Below are 18,597 nucleotides of genomic sequence, written 5' to 3' on the forward strand. Positions count from 1 at the left end.
AATTCCCTGCACCGGAAGGAAGTTCAGATGCCTCACCTCAATGATTTAGTGCACAGTACCTTGTAGTCTTTATTGCACTGTAGAGAACCTACTGTTGATTTTTTAATATTATTTTATATAATGGCTTGAATTAAAGTTTTAAAATGCAAATGGCAAGTATTATGCTTCAATTGTGCTCTTAACAGAAACACTCATTTCAAAAGCGTCCCTGTCATATCAAAGAACCTACTGCTGGTGTAATACGTCAGGCTTTTCTGTTTGTGCGATAATAAAACTTCTCAAATGCAGTTGTGATGTTAGACTGTATAAGGATGTTAATTTTTGTACAAAATCGCATGTTCCTTCTTTCATCGGATTTTTTCAATTATCAATACTTATCGATATTCTGATACAAAATCTATCTAAGAAAATTGTCAGGCGCATAAAGTACATTAGTGTGAAATTAAAGAAAAAGAAAGTTTTGATTTACTTTCCTGTGTAACTTTCCAGAATTTGTTTGATATTGTCTCTAAAAATCGATTAGCTCTTTTGACATTTATTGACGGGTTATCTTGTGACGTTACCCAACATGTTGTAGCCTCAGTCGCAAAGTAGAAGAAATATAGAAAAGAGCTTCAATTCGTTTTTTGTTTTTGTTGTTTTACAACGAAATTAATTTTCTCGTTCTCTCGCCATGCGTGACTTCTCGTTACGGCTGTGACGTCATCCATGTGTCGCAAACGTGATCGTCTCGAACGTGATCTCGACCGTCATCCACGTCTCTTAAGTCATCATCTTCTCGAACATTCTTTTTCCATTTTATAGGCTTCATTTTCCTTACCGTGACCTGATCTCGCACACTGTAACATGATGACCCGAAGGGCGGTTGGGCTCCCCAAGGGAAGGAGCGAAAACTATAAATTCACTATAAAAAGCGGGCAAACATAACTCTTTATTAAATATGGTGCGCCCGGGTGACAGCAAAAATCCCTGCTGAGAGAAAATCACAAAATAATAAATGCTTGTGTTATATTCATCTTGGATTTTATCCGTCAACACTATGTCACTTTAAAGGTTGAGTAGAAACATATGCGGTGAACTGGTGCAAGTAATGTGAATCTATATATTAAAGAATGAATGTTTATACCTCGAGGACAGTCAGTTGACCTAGGGATCACAAGTGTGGCCCCGAAAGTCTGATAAACAACTCGCAACAATTCCAGGTCGATTGTGTACGAATTCTAAAAAAAAGAGATCAATCTAGACAATCTGGAGAAGTAACGCTGCCGTGGTTGATTGGTTGGGGAAACACCCCACGTTACCCTGCTCTGCAGTATATAATCATGTGCAGAACCGTAAAAAGTTAATTACTCAGTCAGTCAGAGAGTTATTCAGTTGCTTACCCCCCCCTCTTCACGACACCCCGTATTACTAATGCTGAACTACCAAGAGAGAAAGAAAGAGCGAAGGCCTAAAAAACTAATTATCGACTATGTGAACTTAATATTGGTGAGCTATATATATATACATATATATGTAAATATATATATATATATATAAATATATATATATATATTGACTCAGTAGAGACGTGATTGGAGACTGCGCAACTCTTGCCGCACAAATTTACCGCGCAAGCACCCTTACAGTGGGTATCCATAGTCTGTCAAGACTGAAGGAAGCCACTATATATATATATATATATATATATATATATATATATATATATATATTTGTTTGTAAATTAACCAGTAGAATAGAAGAAGCTGAGTTTTGTTGTCTTTATTCTGTGCAATGAGTGCCTTCTTACCAGAAGTCGAATTTGTGAATTTATATCTATAGTGAATTACTATCTTTTTCCTTAGTGGACAACCGATCAGCGAGATGACGGCATATCAACCCTGACGCTAGAGAAACTAACAAGCACCGGGCGCGAATAGAAGACTGGCATTTAAAAAGTCACATCTGGTCATTGTCGATCAGAATAGTGACACGGATGAGATTAGAGGTCACATGACGGCTCGGTATTTGCATCCAGCTGTCTGCGTTATGTTACAGTCTCAGTAGGAACCGCAGCACATTAATGATGAGAATATCTCTCAACATACTTCTCTTTCAAAAATATTGTATGTAATCTGAGATTTGTGCCCTAACTCAAGATCAAATGAAAGTTAGAGCTGTAAAAAAACGGGCAAACATAACCCTTTACAGCCAAAAAAAGGAAAACTTTCTTCTCTACAGCCTCTTTTTCACAGTAAAAACATTGCAACTCTCTCTCTCTCTCTCTCTCTCTCTCTCTCTCTCTCTCTCTCTCTCTCTCTCTCTCTCTTTCTCTCTCCCTCTCTCTCTCTCTCTCTCTCTCTTTCTCTCTGCGCCTGCCGGAAATTTGATGGACAGCGCTTCTATTACAGTGCTGTTCCGTTTGTGTGACATATACCGTCACGCTATTTCCATTATGACTGGAAGAAACTGTGGACTTTAAAGGCATCATTCAGAGATTAAATTAGTAATTTCTTATTATGACAAAGCTTGCCTTGACTTCTAAAAACTTTATCAGGGTGTTTTTGATGTGTTTCCGAAGTTTTTTTTTCTAGACATTTAACGCTTTTTATTTTGTTAGTCTAAAAGTAAAGCTTGTGTATATTATGATTATAAATATGTCGTCTTCAAATCCAACATCAGAAAACCATTACAGCCAAACGCAATCAAATACGATTGCTCAATGTTAGTATTCCCTAACTGTTCCTTATCTTTGGGTTGGCAATCATTCCCGTTTTATATTTTATACTGGTTTGAATACTAACTGGCATCTATGAACTCTATAATAATGTCAGTGCCAGAAGGCTTATCGATCAGAACTGTTAAAATATTTCATAAGTGCTAAAGAGTTTGTTGATCAGAGCTGATCCAATATTTGATAAATCCGAGTAATACATGTGTAACATATCTAGGTTGGGTGTTCCGAAAACGTCATTTGACAGTAGTAGATGCATTTGACATAAACCAGCATCTGGTTGACAGGAAAACAGCATAATATGATAGATTGTCAAAAAGTCAATCAATCGTTGGTTAAAGTCGGGCAGTATATTATAAAAAAAGCTAAAATAATTGTTTATTGGAATGATCGGCAAACGTTAGCGGTTGAAGGAGAAACCCCGTCGCCGAATAAAATACCCCCAAAATGCAGGGGAGTCACAAATTATTATATAACAACAACCGGAAATCGATATAATTTGTTGGTTGGCAATTTGCGCCCGAGAAAGTCAACCGTAAGAATTCCGAGTTTGACATAAGGATTCCCGAATTCCACAAGATACATTTGAAGCAAGAGTTTACAGCGGTCAAAACGTTATGATAATCTAAACTAGCGGGACCTGTGGAAATTCCACAGGGGACTCATTCATATGTAATATATTGATGTTGGCATTCTGTAGATATTCAGTGTAAATGGAGACGCTCTGATATTATTGTAGTTTTTTTGTTAAAACTGCAAAAGTATTTATCTAAGTTAGCACGAACGCCCAGCAAAGCCCGGTCGTTAAGTACGCTTAAATATGATATTTTAATTCTCGCAGATTTCATATATATTATTATAGAGTTAATGCTCTATCGATTTTTATATATTATAAAAGTGCGATTTCAAAAGTAAAAAAATATATCTATATGGCTTGAGTGCATTAGCTTGAATCGAAACCGAAATAAAAATTTACGATATATATATATATATATATATATATATATATATATATATATACAAGGGTTTTCCTTAATATTTATTATTATTATTATTATTATTATTATTATTATTATTATTATTATTGTTGTTGTTGTTGTAGTTGAATAATAACAAAGGACATTTAACCTTATAAAAAACATTATTTTTATAATAATTTACCAGCGGGACCTGTGGAAATTCATCATCAGCATCTTTCACATGCAATACATTGCTGCTGGGCATTCTGTGGGCGTTCAGCATTTATGAAGACACCGTCATATTATTCAAACCCTATTGTTGAAACTGCATAGCCCACCCCCTTACTAAAATAATAACTGATATATTGTCTAGGCTGATTTTTTTATTGAAAAAATAACAATCAATTAATTCACATTACATTTTTCATAATTTTTGGATATGTTACTAATTTCAGCAATCATTTTTCATAATTTTGACCCACATTATGCCCCCTCCTCTTGCTAAAATGATAACTTTGATATATTGTCTGGGATGATTATTTTATTACAACCACAGCAGTCAATTAACTCACATTTCATCATTTTTCATAATTCTTGGATATGTTACTAATTTCGACAAACATTTTTCATAATTGTGACCCACATTATTGTCTCTTTACTAAAATAATAACTTTGATATATTTCTGGGCTGATTATTTCATTACAAACACACCAATATATTAACTCACATTTCATCATTATTCATAATTCTTGGATATGTTACTAATTTCGACAATCACGTTTACTAATTTTTACCAACATCATCGCTCCTCCCTTATAAAAATAATAACTTTGATATATTCTCTGAGCTGATAATTTTAATACAAACACACCAATCAATTAACTCGCATTTCATCATTTTTCGTAATTCTTGGATATTGTACTAATTTCAGCAATCATTTTTAATCATTTTTACCCCACTTAATTGCCTAACTTTATCAAATAATAACTTTGATATATTGTCTGGACTGATTATTTCATTAGAAACATACCAATTAACTCACATTTCATCAGTTACTGTTACTAAATTCAAAATCCGTTTTTCATAATTTAAATCAACATTATCGTACATTACTAAAATAATAATTTGATATATTGCCTGGAACGATGATTCCATTAACAACACACAAATCAATTAATTCATATTTCATCATTTTTCATACTTCTTGGGTATGTTACTAATTTCGACAATTATTTTTCATAATTTTAACCCAGATTATCACCCTCTCCTTCCTAAAGTAATTACTGATTATTTCATTACAAACACACTAATCCATAAACTCATATTTCATTTTTCATAATTCTTGGATATGTTACTAATTTCGACAAACATTTTTCATAATTTTAATCCACATTATCGATCCTCCTTACTAAAATAAGTACTTTGATATATTGTCTGAGCTGATTATTTCATTACAAGCCCACCCCTCAATTAACTCGCATTTTATCATTTTTCATTATTCTTTGGTATGGTATTATTTTCGACAAGCATTTTTCATAATTTTAACCCACATTATCGCCACCCTCACTAAAGCATTTATTTTGATATATTGCCTGGCATTATTATTTAATTACAAACACATCTTATCCAATCCCGGGTGACGCCGCATATTCTGCTAGTATATATCTTCCACCTATCTCGGTCGATCCCGGGCGACGCTAGGTATTCTGCTATTATATGTTTTCTACCTATCTCATTCAATCCTGGGAAACGCTTGCTATTCTGCTAGTATATATTTGCACTTGTCTCATCCAATTCCGGGACTGACTTCATGTCCGCACCCCACTGTTTAAAATATACATAAAATAAAATAATATTTAAATCGTAAAATGTTTCAGCCATTTCTGGGACTGACTTTATATCCCCTACTTACTATTAAAAATATACTTAAAATAAAGCAATGCTTAAATCATAAACTGTTTCAGCAGCTTTTCGAAATTAATACATAAAAACATTAACACGGTTAGGGATTAGGCAACCATTACTTCAGCATGAATTTCTGAGTGTGGTATCAGTCTCAATGTGCCAGTGAGTTTAATCCCCTCCTCCTTCAGAAGAGTGTTTGCAACTACTACCATGAGGACATTAAAGACGAAAATATGAACTCAGGATTACTTGATATATTTACGTGACTTTTGGAGTGTTAAAAATAAGTCCCTAGCGTGCACTGACCCATTTACTTGATTTTTGGAATCATCAGTACATCCATGTGATTTTTGTAATATGATATCTTATGTCAATGTAGCACATCATAAATATATTGTATGCGACTTTTTTAACCCAACATGGTAGTGGGGGTCTACGTTAGAAGTTGGAGATCCGGGTTTAATCGTGTATTTTTTTCTTGAAACTTTTCATGATGGAGTTTTAGGATTTGTGGACTAGGTTGACAGAGTTGCTTGGAGCAGGACAGAGAGGGAAAGTAAGATAGAAATATAAATAAAGAAATATATTTTCTGTAACACATGAAAAGGTAAAGCCTTACTAATATGGCATCGAGAGCCCCCATCGGAAGCTACTGCATCGTCCAGAATTCATTCACCTGCTGATAGGACAGACCCCTTAGTGGTTAATCCAATGTTCCGTACCCTGACTTTCAGGCGGATAACCTCAGTCCAGATAAAACGTTTACCTCCAGCACCCTTACTAGTAACATGGTTACAAGAATAGACATACAAACAGAAAATTTCCGACATCTCTGACGCAAAATACTGCCAACCTAGAATACAGCTATTTCTTCTCCCTTTGTCAGAAAAATCACTCATTAAAAATGAGGACTGAGTGACAAATAAATAGAAGTGAGAGTAACAGGAGCTGTCGATAACGCATACTCTTCATTAAAAAAAAACAAAAAAATTAAATATTAAGTATTGTACTTAATAAAAGCCCATTTGGCATGTTTAAGGGAAGTTATTGTGAAAGATTCCCCTCTCACTTACTGAAAATGAATACAACTGCCTAATCTATTTATGCTATCAACTTGGAAAATATAATAAACAACATTTATGGACGAGAAAAATCTATTATAAAAATTACAAAAAAAACAATAATATATATTTAAAATGAACTTGCCAGATAGAATCGGTACATTTTTGCACGAGAAAACCTATTACATGATGAAATGAAGGTAAAGATTAAAAACTGAAATAAATATAATATTAGACCTTGTATCTAGAAAAGAAAAAAGAAATTGCAAATTCGCAACTTATCCGCTAAAATATGTCCTTCGTGACTGCAAATAAGAATTAATTTTGATTTAAATAAACTTTAGCGTTTCCTTTTTGAAAAGAAAACGGCCATCACGTGATTTAGCTCACTACTGTGACAACCATGTTCTTTTATAAGTAGTAAGATGTGGAAGGTGAAGGTAAGAGAACAGCATTTTCGGAATCTATTTATGCTTTATTTAAAATGAACTTGCCAGACAGAACCGGCACATTTTTGCACGAGAAAACCTATTAAGTGTCATGATGGTTTCTTATGTATTTTTGTCAGGTTTACAGGGTTTTCGTTTAGATACTTTTTATCGTTTCCTTGAGAATACTAGTGTAATGATATATTTCTTATGTATTTTTGGCCGATCTTTTATGATTAAAGAATTAAATTAAAACAAAATTGACACTTTGCAAAAATTGAAATTTCTCACGTACGCGGTCCTATCAAACTTGGCCTATTTTATAGGGTTCTTGTTGAAATGGTTTTATCATGTTTGTTTTTTTAGAATAGTAGGATCATGATATATTTCTTATGTGTATTTGGTCGATTTTCTATGATTAAAGCATTAAATAAAGACAAAATTGAGATATTGCAAAATTTAAAATTTCACATGTACGGGGTGCTGTCATGTTTGGCCTATTTTACAGGTTTCTTGTTTATATGCTTTTATCATTTTTTTTTTCAGATTACTAGTGTCATGATGTAGTTTTTATCTATTTTTGACCGTTTTTCTATGATTTAAGCATGAAATTAAGACAAAATTTACATATTGCCAACATTAGAATTTCTCATGTACGCGGTCCTGTCAGGTTTGACCTATTTACAGGGTTCTTATTTAGAGTCTTTTTATCACATTTCCTTTAGAATACTAGTTTCGGGGTTTATTTCTTATGTATTTTTGGCTTTTATTATTTAAAATTAAAATTAGACAAAATTGACATATTGCAAAAATTGACATTTCTCATGTACACCGTCCTATCAGGTTTGGCCTATTTTACAGATTTGTAATATATATGCGTTTTTAATAATTAAATAATTAATTTATATATATATATATATATATATATATATATATATATATATATATATATATGTTTATATATATATAGATATAAATATATATATGTTTATATATCCATATATATATATATATATATATAATGGACTCATTTTTCCTCTCTGATTTTGACCTTAATAGGATTAAAAATTAAGACATTTCATGCTAATGTAATATGCACAAACTGTAGCACAATATCTGAGGTGTGTTATAAGCCTATTACCTATCCACTTCCTTCATAATCGTAGATTCCTATATTCTATTTGTTGAGAGTTTACGGACAAAATCGGTTAAGATCAATGGAAGTCGTAAATTGGAAGAAAACATATTTTCTCTCTAATAAATTCCTCCTTCGCCCGCCACCACTAAACACCGTTGCGTGATCGTCTACATGGCTGCATGTCTGAATACCCCTTATGTAAAATTTTAAATGTTTAAACCAAAAATTGACTTAATAGTTTGCTAAAGACAGCAAAGGTAAAATCTTTTGAAATTTCACCCCTTGGCAGCTTAAGTTTTCATAAAAAACATCATTAAAAAGCTTGGCCTGTGTCTGAATACACTTTATGTAAAAATCCAAATGTTTTAAACCAAAAATTGGCTAAATAATTTGGTATAGACCGCAGACGTCATTTTTTTACAACTTTGACCCCAATTATTACCTCTTAACATTTATTGTTTGGGGCTCAAATCAAATTCTAAAGATAGATCCATGTCCAAGTAATCTACATCTAAAATTTCAAGTGTTTAGTTTCAAAATTGTCGGAGGAATTTTATAGAATTCTCATAGGTCAAATCGTTTAAATTTGACCTCTTTACAGCAAAATTTCTGACCGAAAAAAGATTTTTTTTTAATTTCCCAAATTTCAATAACCCTTATGTCAAATCTCGAGTCTACAGACTAAAATTTGACAGAGTTATTTTGGTAGGAAAATGTATGCCGACAGACAGACATTTTCATATATATATATATATATATATATATATATATATATATATATATATATATATATAATTTAAACAAAGTTTGTGTAAAATATTTAAAAATGAAAAATAAAGAATGCAGTATAAATTCCGGAAAAAAAAAACTAAATATGACCTATCGTAGACTTATCACTTGCATAAGACGGCTTCTAAAATGTCTACAGTTACAAAACATAATTTAACTATTAGAATGAATAAATAAAAAAAACCTTAACTACCATTGTTAAATAGAAAGCTGGGATCATTAGCTGTAGCTGTTTCGGAGATTTAAAAACATGGCAGCTGTAAAATACATGGCTTTCCAGTGGAAAATACCACTTCCCTAATAAGAAAATGCATATATAATACGGTTACTATTTATACTAAAAAAAATAAAATATTAATGATATATATCAGTAGAGATAAGATCTATTCTGCGACTTGTACGCTAGTTTTTAACACAAAAATAATAAATAACAATAATAAACAACACATTTTAGTAAACTTACCAGTTAAAGGCGAGGCACAGCGTTAGTCAATGTCCATGGTGTATTAAGACATATCTTATATTTGCACAAGAATTCAAATCAAGGTCCTAACGACCGGTTACTTCGAAAAACTTTATAAAAAGTTTGTCTGATTAATGCTTTAGTACTATTTTTATAAATCCTTAGTTTGAAAGACGTTGGTCTCTTTCCATCCTCAATGTCTTTTCTTTTTTTTTTTAGTAATCTTCGTGAAAGGGTATTCTGGAATCCACTCAACGCATAACACTAAAGATTCATTCAGATTTCATAAAGTTTATACAAAGGTTAAGAAAATAGCGTGTAAATTTTATGAGAATAAAAATGCATAAAAGCTTACGTACCTTTGGCACCAGACTTATATAAAATAAGAAAACGACATATAAAATATATATTAATGTATAGAGACTTATTACTTTACTTAATAAGGATGATACACCAATTGGGAGTGCAGGATAAGTAAAACTCTTTATACCATTGTATTTCGAAACCTCATGCTTCTCATCAGAAGAGGAGAGAAGATGCCACGTAACATTATAGGGATGCGACGTCAAGCGCTAGCTACATAAGTAGCGAAATCCAGTTAGAGATAAAATATTGAAACTGTTTGAGGAGGGAATGGGAGAACTAAAGTAATCTCTGTGATATAGGAGTATAGCTTCTAACTATCTCGTATATATATATATATATATATATATATATATATATATATATATATATTAGTGATGGGACGAGTCCAATGTTTTTACCGATTCCGATACAATTACCGATTCCGTGCTAAATTCTCGATTCCGATACAATTACGGATTCCGATTCCGATTCTCTATAAATCTCTAATTATTTAATTATAAGACTGTTATTTCCCCTGATTTTCGTAAAAACACGCGTTAAATACGCAGGTCTTTTCCTAAACGTCAAAATACACTTGTGGAGGATGATCTGTCGATTTTAGGTTTACTTGTATTTTAAAATCAATGAATATATACTAATTTATCAATATTACCAGCAATGGAAGATGTTACTTTAAACAAAATCAAATATAAAATGACAATTAAAAGAATCGATTTGGTATCAGAAAATAGGCACGAATGTTTCGGATTCTGATACTGATTCCGATACCCCCAATTGTTTCGATTTTTACAATTCCCGATTCCGATTAATCGTCCCAACACTAATATATATATATATATATATATATATATATATATATATAGAGAGAGAGAGAGAGAGAGAGAGAGAGGGAGAGAGAGAGAGGGAGAGAGAGAGACAGAGACAGACAGACAGACAGACAGACAGGCAGACAGACAGAAGAGAGAGGGGGAGAGAGAGAAAGAGAGGAGAGAGAGAAAGAAAGATGGGGAGGAAGAGGGAGAGAAAGAGAGAGCGAGATTTACAGTGAATAATATATATATAATCTGAAATATTTAACTTTTCAAATTTTACACACATAAAAACATACAGCGGAAAACACGTTTTTATATAGAGATATAGATATATTCTATTTTCTCTTAAGATAGAAAATGTCCTTTAACAGGACGTAATAGCCATTCTCAACACACGAATCATATTTTTCTTTTTACATTTGTAAGGATGTATTATTGGTGGAAACGATTTTACATTGCACCCATCCGTTTTAGACGAGGCCTTAGTCGTTCGATCGAAAGAGAACCGGAAAGGAACGGAAGCTAGTGCTGCTTAATAGAATAAAATATCCGGATGACATATTGATTAAATCTCCATTCAGATAAGGTTATTTTCTGGTTACACCAAAGCAAGAAAATAGTGCGCGCGAATAAAAGCTATCACATATACATAGCGATCTAATGACACCTGTTTCGTTGAATTCTTTGCTGCGACTAGACGCAGAAAATGTATTAATGCGAGGATTTGAAGCGCAAACATCCAACAGTGATCAGAGTTGTCGGCCATCTTTTCTCGGCGCTTACAAACCGATCACCAATAACAGAAGAAATTATAACGCGTTATACATTTCTGATGAGTTAAATTCGACAACCTGAAAGAACTGAATTCGCATGATGTTAAAATATATATTACGATAAATTGAAACTGTTTATTACCATCTAATTAATACACACACACACACACACACATACACATACACACATACATATACATATATATATATCTATATATCTATATCTATATATATATATATATATATATACATATATATATATATATAGAGAGAGAGGGAGAGCGAGAGAGAGAGAGGGGGAAATAAAAAGGAACAAACCGAGTTATGTGGTCATCAAAGTGTCGTTTTTATTTCGAGACGTTGATGAACACATAACCACCACCACCACCACCGAGAGACTAGGCCAGTGAACATGATAGCGTGACGTAATTTCCTGGGCAACTTGTAGGTATAGAAAGCTTCCGGTTAAACCACATGGCCATAAAAAATATTTTTCGTTGCCTTAGATTGTACATGATTTTATTCTCCTAAAGAGAAAAAGAATTCTCCATTTGGATAATTATATAATTGCAATCATTATAATAATTGCACATTGGTATAATTGTAATCTTACAAAATATAATTGTAAGTGGGTTGTTTTTGAATTTTTATATCTATCGAAGGAAGTCGAATATTTCATTTTATTTATTTTTTGAAACAGCAAAACAATTTTTATATGAGAATATTTTTCAGTTCGTTCTTTTAATAATAAATAAAACTTTTCATTGAGTATTTCCAAATATTTTAAAGTTAGAAGCATTTTTCACAACAGTTTCTTTAAAAAAAAATTTAACTAAAATAATTGATGATTTCAATATTTCACCACCGGGCGTAATTTATTTCTTTGAAATATGTTTAAAACTTAAAAGATTTTGTTTGATTGTTTGTTTCATAGCATTTTATCTGTAAATAATTTACATGACTGAAATAGAAAATAAAATAGGAAATGTTCTATTCTTTCGAAAACATCCACTTTATTCTTTAAATTCTTTATTATCTCGAACACTTTATGCATGCGAACACAAATTCATCTTAAAAACTCATTAACTAATCAGTTTTAATTAAAGTTTTGATATGAACTAAAAATAAAGGGTACCTTAAATTTTAATTAACATATTGAGTTTATCCTATAAATAAATATTGTTTGGTATTTCTGCCGTGTACTTACCGTGCTGAAATAATAACGCTATTTAGAAAACCATTCTTAATAGGGAGAGGCTTTCTAACTAATCTGCACTTTCACCTAACAATTTGATGAAAAAAAGATACCATAAAAGTTAACTTGAAAATCCTATCTAAAATATAGCACAGTGCGTACACTGCACAAGCACCATTATTATTATTATTATTATTATTATTATTATTATTATTATTATTATTGCAACAATAATAAAAAGAAGTATTTCATAGGGTACGTGGATTCTGCGTAAACGGGTTTTAATTTAATGATTGCTCCCTAAAAAGCGCATACGCAAAAGGTTTTCATTGGTTTATTTAATCGCGAAAACCTTTTTGAAAATACTATTTGAAGCAAAAAAGGCCAAAAAGCATTATTTGAATATGTATGAAAAAATATATGTAACATAAAGTAAAAATATTTAGTGTGGGAAATATGATGATGAAAATACGCTACACGTTTTGATGAAAAACATGGGGAAAAAATGAACATAGAAGAACAGAAAACCAAAACTTGAAATATAATTTCTGTATTAAAAGTAATAGTTATTTAAATATTTCAACATATAATCTTTTGAAGGAAAATCCAGCTCCCCAATAAGGGGCACTCTGGATAGGAACAAAAATTAAAATTGTCATGAAGGATTTCTCCTCCGCCGGCTGAGGACAGAAAATGTGAATAGTAGCATCAGAACAGATACTACTACACTGTGATCTTGTCCCGAAGGCCAAGAATCGTTTGTTCCCTAAATTCGTAATTCAGTTTTATCAGTATTAGATTGGATATTGCTTTAAAATTACGTAATTTTACATAGATAATATTTATATTTTATATTGAATAAAATTCAGTTTCATTATTAATCGAATTGGGTTCTTTCTTTTCTTTTGTTAACATGTTTTAATGCTCTGTTTAAAAATGTCGTCATATAGTATCGACAGTAACAGTTCGACAAATCTTACCAACATTGCCTGCAGTCATTTTTCAGTTAATAGGCCTTCTATATCTCGGTGGCCGTGACATAACTCGGTTTGTTCTTTTTTCTTTCTCTATTTTGTCGGAATGCTATTTCCATTATTCTCATATATATACATACATATATATATATATATATATATATATATATATATATATATATATATATATATAAAGAGAGTTCTAATCTATTATGAGAAAGCTACTTTACTGTCTGTTTGTTGGTGTTCACATACGTCATATATAACGTCATAGCACATAGCAACTGATATATATCTGCAGTGTACATTATATGACGTCATATATGATGACGTCATATATGTCATATGTCATAGCAAAAATGTTAAAAAAGCGTGAAAAATTCCCGAGCAACGCTGACAAATTAAATATATATGCGTCTATATATATATATATATATATATATATATATATATATATATATATATATACTAGCAAAAGTACCCGTCGTTGACTGGGTTCAAAAACAGCCTACAGAAAATGGACTCTGATTTATTAAAGTATGATAGGTTATAAAAAGTAAGGGTTGCAAATTTGGGTTGAATTTGGGAGTATCAAAACAAAAGCAAAATATGATGAAAGTAAAAATAAAATAGATAAACCCCACAATTTATTATACCATACCTGTTCACACTGAAACACTTATCACAATATTCTGTGGATCTATATTTAAAAAAAAAACTTGTTAAACACCCCATAATTTTATTATACCATATTTCTTCAAACTGAAACATAATTATCAAAGAATACTTACGCAGATAGATATGAAAAGTCTTTATTACAGTTTGTGCCTATTTCCATTCTATGGAGGCCAGGCGCGAACGCAGTCCCCACAATTGTATTATACCATCCCTATTTAAGTTAAAACATACTTATCAAAGTACTCTTATGTACATCTATATCAAAAACACTTGTAAACGTTTTTTTTTTTTTTTTTAACTTTTTATTTCCATACTTTGTGGACCAGGCGCGAACGCAGACCCCGCAATTTTAATGAACCACCGTTCTGACAGATCAAACATACGCATTCCTGTCTCTCGATACATCTTCTATCATTAAATGTAATCAGTTTTTTTTAAATAGTCAACCATGTAGGAGCCTATTCGTGACCACACACACACACATATTCAGCTTTATATATATATATATATATATATATATATATATATATATATATATATATATATATATATATATATATAAAGGGTGTTGTTTAAAGGCGGATAACATTAAATTTAAATATATTACAGAAAAACATTTTTATTATGCAAATGTATGGTTAATTTTGAAGATTAATTTTTGATATTTATAATTTAAATACAATTTCAGGCATATGGCTCTCGCGGCTCCCGCGTAATTGCATTATATAGTGATCCAATCTTCAGGGGAATGCGAGCTGTTAAGTTGATTTCGTTAAATTATTTGTTCATCAAATGTTTCTTCAAGTAAATTGATCGCATCACGCTCTGTGAAACATGTGGTTCCATTCTACTGAAACTACATGATAGATTGCCAAACCAAGCTAAACTCAAAATAACCGATAGAGAATGCGGTAAGGCTTTTAGAGACAAGTATGACTCAATGGAAAACGGTGCTGACAGCAAACAGCGAGGAGATGGGGCAGGTTGGCATTAAACGTGGAATATTTCAAGGAGATTCGTTATCGCCACTTCTTTTTGTAATGATAATGATGCCACTGAGCATCCTCTTGAAGAGAGAAAATCTGGGGTATGACTTTGGATCTGGTGACAGACGTCTAAACCATCTACTGTTTATGGATGATTTGAAAATATTCGGTAGAAATGAAAAGGAAATGGAGAGACTGGTAGAACTTGTGGGGACATACTCAGAAGACATTGGGATTAGTAAATGTGCGGTGCTGGTGATGAATAGAGGAGTAAAGTTTCATTCGAATGGAATAGTACTGCCAAATGGAGAAATCATGAAAGATATAGAAGATACATGATATAAGTGTCTGGGAGTGTTGGAGGGTGTATGCATCATGAACAGAGAAATGAAGGAGAAAGTCAAGAAGGCGTATCTTAGAAGAGTGAAACTAATTTCAAAGTCGAACCTGTATGGAGGAAACCTAATGAAAGCAGTAAATGCATGGGCAGTCAGTGGTATGAGATACAGTGCGGAAATTTTAGAACGGTCTGACAAGGAGTTGCATGTCATGGATATCAAAACAAGAAAAGTTTTAGCAATGTTTGGTATATTTCACATTCGAAGTAGCGTAGCAAGGCTGTATCAAAAGAGGAAAGATGGTGGGAGAGGATTGAAAAATGTAAAAGATTGTGTTAGAACCGAGGAGATGTCATTGAAGGAGCATGCGGTTAGAAGTGAGGAGTGAATGCTTAAGGTTGTGGCGAATGAAGTAGAGGAATGTGAGACCAAGGCTGGTTATGTGAAACGTATGGATAGAGAAAGAAAAGAGGAGCTGGCTAGGAAGAAAATGCATGGAAGGTTCTTCCATAACATAGCAGAAGTGGCTGATGAAAGATCATGACAATGGCTTAGAGCTGGGTGTCTGACTAAGTAGGAAATGTTCTATTCTTTCGAAAACACAGGAGCAGGCATTAGGAACACGATTGTTAAAAAAAGTGGTTCTAGGAGAGCAAGTTGCTGCAGAATGCCGGATTTGTGGTAAGACCTCAGAGTCAATTGCGCACCTTGCAGCAGGATGTAGTGGACTGGCCCAGAGAGAGTACCGCAAAAGACATGATCCCATGGGACTCCGGATATATTGGGAGGTGTGTAAGAGTGTAGGGGTGAAGTGTGCTGGAAAATGGTTTGAGGAGGTGCCTTATGAAGTGAGAACAAGTGAGGATGGCAAGGTAGAGGTATGGTGCGACAAAAGTGTCATAACGACCAAGCAATTGGAACATACTCGTCCAGATTTCGTCGTCATTGACAAGGTCTCAAAAAACTGGCAGATTGTCAAACTTTTCAGTACCCTGGGACAGGAATGTGAGAGAGAAGGAGAATGAGAAGTGGAGCAATTATGCTCCATTGGCCTCGGAGATAAGGCGTATACACGGAGTTAAAACACAAATAATCCCGGTCGTAGTTGGTACACTAGGAGTAGTATCAAATCGTCTGGAAGGACAATTGAAAAAAAACTGCAAATCGCAGATGTTTTAGGCGGGTTTCAAACTAATGCAATTGTAGGTACCACCAACATCCTTAGAAAAACCCTTGATCTTTGAAGCTCCTTGTTTGAAACCGGGAGTAAGGGAAATCCTCTGGAAATGAATCCCATCCCTTTCCAGAAAGACGTTGATAAACGAAATCAGAATTATTATTATTATTATTATTATTATTATTATTATTATTATTATTATTATTATTATTATTGTTGTTGTTGCTGTTGTTGTTGTTGTTGTTGTTGTTATTTCTTTCCAAACAAGGACGTAAGTGGCTCGACTTGAGATCAATTCAGCAGGGGTATTATGTAGGGAGTTGAGTAGCGAGGTGTCTGTTTACACTACACTTGAACTTCTGCATGGCAGTACTTGCCAGGAAGCAGAACTCGGAAGTCTTGCAGTTTGGAGGAAAAAAATATTTATGAATTAATTTTGAAAAAAAAAAAATTGCTGAGCCAATGTCCGAAATCTTCCGGAAATTCACATCATTTCTCTTCAAATTATGGTGGTGGGAAAGAAAAGAAACACAGTAAAAATACAGTAATGTTAAATTTAGAAGTGCTCTAGAGGTCAAATAGATTTTAGTGCGCTTGTTTCAGTAGTAGTAATTATCACTCTTCAGTACGTGGTATTAGTTATTCAATCCAAGTGCTTAATTAGTAGGGCTATGACAAGAGAATATTCTTTTTATTATTTTAACTCTCGAGTATATATCAGGCGATATCTTATATGTTTTCAAATAGAGTGATGTGGTTTCAGATTGATTAACTGTGTATCTAACTGTATCGGATATATACTCGAGAGTCAAAACAATGATAAGAATATTCTCTTGTCATAGCCCTATTGATTAGTCTATAGCAAGCGTTATCGGCTTACTTACAGCATCATATATTTTGGCCTGGTTACTGCTTGATGAGTCTATGGTGAAGCAAGGGTTGCCTAATTTCTAATAGCACCTTCCATTTTAAACAGGCACTGCTTGATTCGTCTATGGTGAAAAAGGTTTGCCTAATAAGTAACCGCATCTCCCCTTTCGGAACTTGCACTGCTTGATAAGTCTATGGTGAAGCAAGGGTTGCGTAATTCCTAACCGGATCTTCTCTTCTTAACAGGCATTGCTTGATTAGTTCATGATTAAGCAAGGGTTGCCTACTCTCTAACCGCATCCCTCGTACTGACCTGGCACTGCTTTACAAGTTTCTGGTGAATCAAGGAACCATTTCATTGCACTTGATCACCAAATTGTTCAGCATATCCAGGTACACTTTGGTCTTTCTTTTCAAGCCGACTTCAAAGATGCAAGGTGGCATGATGAGGCCCTCACTTGAAATCACACCAAAGATCATAACTGTGGCTGGAAAGTTCGTTGAGCTGTGCCCTCAAGCGTTGAACCATCCGGATTTGCATTTTCAGAGTGTTGGCAATGGTCCTGTTGTCATACATTGGATCGTTGTACAGCGGCGCATCTCCAATCTCGTTCGTTGAATATTGTCACTTTCAGATATGATAGAAGGCTCCTATTGTTCTAGGAATTTGTACACAACTGGCCAACTAGTAGATGGTCTGCAACAAAAAAAGAAAACTGGGTTTTATCAATCGGGAATGGAATCATGTCGTCTTTTTTAGGGCGACAATTTTATCTTCCCGCCCTGTATAGTGCATAATTCAACACAAACTTTCTTTTAAGTATCCTAGAAACTTCAGTTTCATATAAAAGAAGCTTCTCAACTCAAAATTAGAATAAGGATTCTAGACTTAGTATATTAAATTAAATTAAGGATTCTAGATTTAGTAACAATGTAAATTGATTTTAATGTTCACATGGGTCATGAAACTG

General features: G+C 33.0%; 1 long non-coding RNA gene across 7 annotated transcripts in view; it reads right to left on the reverse strand.

Annotated features, from left to right (window-relative positions):
• The window catches only part of LOC145283714 (uncharacterized), a 617,725-nt gene that overhangs the window by 370,780 nt on the left and 228,348 nt on the right, over window positions 1–18,597 (reverse strand). For 5 of the 7 annotated variants that reach the window (XR_013868710.1, XR_013868706.1, XR_013868708.1 and 2 more), the window contains one exon: window positions 16,970–18,323. The exons of the other annotated variants lie outside the window; for them this stretch is intronic. This is a non-coding gene — a long non-coding RNA (uncharacterized LOC145283714). Of the gene's footprint in view, window positions 1–16,969; window positions 18,324–18,597 lie in introns of those variants that run through there. 7 annotated transcript variants of the gene reach the window in all.

The sequence above is a fragment of the Euprymna scolopes genome, chromosome 8, assembly GCF_053919585.1.
Source record: "Euprymna scolopes isolate OS-2025 chromosome 8, ASM5391958v1, whole genome shotgun sequence".
NCBI classification, from domain to species: Eukaryota; Metazoa; Mollusca; class Cephalopoda; order Sepiida; family Sepiolidae; genus Euprymna; species Euprymna scolopes.